Source organism: Falco biarmicus, chromosome 10 (assembly GCF_023638135.1).
Source record: "Falco biarmicus isolate bFalBia1 chromosome 10, bFalBia1.pri, whole genome shotgun sequence".
In the NCBI taxonomy this organism is placed as follows: Eukaryota; Metazoa; Chordata; class Aves; order Falconiformes; family Falconidae; genus Falco; species Falco biarmicus.
The window spans coordinates 8,586,194-8,590,906 of NC_079297.1; the positions used below are offsets into that span (position 1 = coordinate 8,586,194).

The 4,713-nt window shown below is 43.0% G+C and overlaps 1 long non-coding RNA gene across 1 annotated transcript; it reads right to left on the reverse strand.

Annotated features, from left to right (window-relative positions):
• Positions 1-625: 625 nt before the first annotated feature.
• On the reverse strand, positions 626-4,104 carry LOC130155707 (uncharacterized). The gene is made up of 3 exons (XR_008824202.1): positions 3,908-4,104; positions 3,205-3,396; positions 626-932 (listed from the first exon to the last, which is right to left on the reverse strand). It is a non-coding gene; the product is annotated as an uncharacterized LOC130155707 (long non-coding RNA).
• Positions 4,105-4,713: the final 609 nt, after the last annotated feature.

Here is a 4,713-nt window from a genome sequence, read left to right on the forward strand (position 1 = left end):
TGTTATGTGTGGGGTTTTGCTCACATGTGCCTGTAAGTGCTATATAAGGCTGGATGTCTTTCACAGACTTTCTGAGAATTGCATATGGACAGGAATCCCTGACTCATCATTGTTTTCTGCAGAGGAGCTGCCCTGGGAAGGGACACCTTGCTGAACTTAGAGGTTTCAGTAGCAAAGTGCATCGGCAGCTTGTGAATGGGAGGATTGAAAGGTGCTATGAACACTGTAAATCGTTACTGTATTTTTCTAAAAGATTAATGTCAGCTCCTCAAGAAAAGGGCACGTCTACAGGCTGCTAATTTATTACCAGTAAAGCTTGGTTTAATAAACTTGTGGTAAATATTTTCTGCCTTTAAGACCCTTCAAGGCTTCAAAGGCTCCCATTTGCTTTAGGGTCCCTAGGGATGCTGGTGCCAATGAGACATGTTTCATTAATTATGTTGCACAAATAAGCCAAATATTGCACAAATGTGTGTAGCAACATTGTGAGGAATGCAGCAAGGACTCTTCCTAACTTCACACAGAGCAGAGCCACCCAGCTGGATGCTCTTTTGAAGGACAGTTAAAGCCTGAAGCACATGCTTATGTCCTGTCCACACCCCAAAATTTTATTGTTACTGTTTAGGTCAGCACGAAATTGCCGATAGTTTTCCCTCTGGAATTCACAAACAACAGGGTGCTTTTCCCAGTGCACAACCCTGTTAAAATAGGAAGGGAAGGAAAAAAGTACACTGCAGCGGTGTCACAGATCTCACTTCTCCTTGGGTTGAAAATTATGGAAATATTGTGAGATACCAGAGGATAACGAAGCCTGAGGTTGTGTTCCCATAAGTCTTCTTTGCCTGGCTGAGGTTGAAAGTGGGGCATCTTGCTGCGAGGAACCTGGACATGAGATATTCCTGGGTCAGGTTCAGAGCCATGGTCCTTTGGTGCTGGAAAATGAAAATATCAGTGCTGTGAGCAGGTATGCTGCAGTCAACCCAACTATGCCGAGGAAAGGGAGTAACCAGAGATATTTCACAGCCATTAGTAAAAGGTCACTGAAGCTACATAATGATTGCACCTTTCAGAAGAAGGACTGCTGGAAGAGCTACAGGCAAAAATGATCTTCCCAGAGGGGTTCACTGGATTAGAAACCCTCATTTTGATTCTCACCTTACCTTTTCACTTGCATAACCCACACACAGACCAGCAATAAGCTGCATCTTGTCTGGGCAGGTGAAAGTCCCCTATTAAACAGGTAGCTGATCAACTCTTGACCAGTCCCTCTGTAAACCAACTGTTCTTACAATCTGTGTTTTCCTGGTAGCTGAGAAAGAAAATTAGCAAAAGCACCGTGATAACTGGAAATTGGAAAGATGCTGTCTGACTGGCTGGACACAGAGTGATTGCAAAAGCACACTGAAGTACTTACAGCTGAGGGAGACCTTAAGAGCATACGTTGACAGTGTGCCATATGTCAGGGCGTGTGCTGCTTTATATTACTTGGTGCAGCTTTGTGAAGGAACTGTACTTGGCTTGTATATGAATTTTAAATGAATTGTTAACACATTTTATGAATCTGGTAAAGGGGTGCTGATGTGGGAGAACGCACATGTCTGTTCTGCAAGATGGAGTAAATAAATCATGACTTTCACAAGATAAAACTTTATTGAGTAGCAATAAACGACAGAAATACTTCTAACAGCATTTAAAGCCACGTAAAAGAAAGCACGAAGGGCTGATTGCCCTCGAGTACGTGTGGTTGGAACAGCTTGTGTTACGCTGATGGGAGAGAAGGTGCTTTGCCAGAGGAGCACTGGCTGTCACATACTGGCTGTTGCGCTATAAATCCCTGGGTCTTTGGTCTATAACGCCTTTCAGCACCTACATTTGTTGCTCACAGTATCTACAACATTTTGGTGCCTTTCCCTAGACATAATCCTTCTCTCACTCAGCCTTTCCCCACCATAAATTCCTCTGCTCTTTTGTCCTGAGGACAGTTTTGGACCAGAGGACACATCATCTGTGCTGCCCTCCTGCCTGGGTTCACACTCTGAGCAGGTGGGGGAGGTTGTTCTCTAGAATAACACACTCAAGGCCATTGAGGATGAGTAAGCCAAAATTAGGCTGAAAAGTGGGCAAAACAAATTCCTGTAATTTTCTCTTGAAGGTCTTCATAAGAATACCTTCACCCTTGTTGGTGCCTTTTGGCCATTAGTAGTGGGGTGGTGAAGAGCAGCCTGGTAGGTCCTCTGCAGCAGAGGATGGACTCTAAAGCATCTTGGGCAACGCATGCAGAAACGATACTGCAAATTTTTCTTAATGTGCTGGTGACTGACATCATGTTACACATGAAGCATTGGATATCCAGAGGTGAAAACTGCCTGAATCAATGTCAAAAAGCTCTGGTAGATTGAGCAGTGTGTGTCAGCGTCCTAACACACAAAACAAGGGCACCCGTTCCAGAAATACATACTCGGCTTTAAGAAACACCCGTATAGAAGCTGGACTCTGAAAACAGCTTTTGCTATTTCCACCAGGTGATTTAATGCCAAATCCTCTCAGGTGGTAATAGATTCTCTCTTTTGTTAGAAAGTAACCAAATAGTTGTTCTGGACTTTCAAAACTGAAAAACTGTAGTTCTGCATTATTGACATCAACATTATAGATTTACTTTACAATTTTATTCATGAAAATCTCGAGGTCTAAATGATCCGTTCCTGATTGCTTGTAAGATTACTGAATTCTGTTTACATCTCAGATTTTTTTTTCAGCAGCACTCTGTTCACAAGGCATTGATCCCTGCTGCTAGAAGCCCATTGGCCTGTTTTGCCCTACCTTAACATGGTGGGCTTTAGTATTTCCTTTTGTCTGAGACTATCACTAATTTCTTATTTTTTTTTTAATAAACAATGTATTTAAAAAAGCGTTTTCTTGTTCTCCGCTTGTATTTGTTTCTCTGTCATTTAGAGAAGAAAGACTAGAGGTTTGTGGAGGTGGTATTCTGGGGAACACGGTATCTACCCATTCCCTTCTCCAGCAGGTCATGTGTCTGAGCTTCTCTGGGTCTCCAAGGACCCGTGGGTCTCTTTTGAAAGTGCATCAGCCTTCAACAGGCTCCTCATCTGAGTGTGTTCCACAGACCCCCGCTTTCCAGAAACACAAAGCCTGTAGGATCAGTCACAAGACAGACACTGTCAGGGTTGGTACCCAGACCCCTACCTTTGCTCATGCCAGCTCCTTCCTTCAGTGGTCTTCCTCTGCAACGCCTCTGTGCTTCTCAGGGACCATCTCTCCCCTGCAAATTCAGCTCATCGTGTGCTAGGGACGTTCAGGAAGGTTAGTTCTGCCCTAGGTGGAAGCCGGTGGTCCAGATGCAGCTTGAAACAGAGCCACTCTGGTCTTCCTGCTGAGCTGCAAAAGGAATTCCAAGGCAGACAGGCAATGTAGCAGCAGGAGTAAAAAATTATAACAGAGCATTTTCTGTGGTAATATTTTCTCTGAACTGCAGTTTGTACCAGGAGATAATGAAGAGTCCGTACAGCAGCTTTGTGAGCAGAATGGTCTTGATACAGACTTGTGCTGTTCTAGAAGAAGTTTTGTTTGACCATCAGGAATATCAACTTTCACTGTTGAAGCCAGGTATAGATATATGCAAAGATACCTCCACTCCAGACATATTTTACCAGTCAGGCCTGGTAGGTCTGCCCATTTAAAAACCTTAACTTGAAATAGAACTACAGTGACAGTATTCAAGTTAAAATGTTACAATGAGACAGCACAGATCTTAATCAGGGAGTTACTCTGCAAAAAAACCCAAACAGCTTTTACTTCAAAATCCTATGTAAAGAGGTGATTATAAAGTGAGAAGCATCATCCTGCTTTACCCCAGCACTGTCAGGTCTATTAAAAAGCAGCTCATTACCTTTGTAGGTGCAACGGTGACCCAGTGAAGTCCATGGCAGCATTTCCACTGCACTCAATGGGACCAGGATTGCAGTCTGTAATTTGTGGAATTAGGATTCTCACGACTTAGGTCTCTGGTTTGATTTTGCTTCAAAACTACAATCTGATCTATCATTTCCTTGCTCGTCATGGATATTGGGGTGATCATAATTTGTCAAAACTAGGAAATGAAAAAAATACAAAGTTGTCTTACACAAAGACACAGGCAACATCACTTTATGGTCCCAAGGCAAGCTGGCACTTGGCACAGACTGTTTTCATGCAACTATCCCCTTAGCCAAGCTCAGCGCTCAATAAAGACAAGAATTCCCATCATCCCCGAAGTTTCTTGGTTCCCAGAAAAACTCCCCTTCAGCCTCAGAGATACACACAGAAGCAGACTGATTACTCTTTCTTCTCAACAGAAAGAAGTTTTGTAGAGTAATAAAATTTAAAAAAAGTCACTTGCCTGGTTGATCCCTTTTGGCTCAATGTGACATGGAATGAAACCTCTTGCAGTGGGACAGTCTTACTTTCCCTCTAGTGCACTCACTGCAGACTGCAGCCCAATAAATCTGTTCTTCAGTGTATCCACAATACCATCAGCTGACCGAGGCTCAGCTGAACACTGTATGCTCAGTGATGGCATAACAGAGACCCGAGATAAGTAACTTTATATACACATGACAGTAAACCCCTCTCCATCCAGACATTTGTAAAACATCTTGATATAGAATTAAAACAGAGATGTGAAAAGAGGTGAAATTATTCAGGATATACAATGGA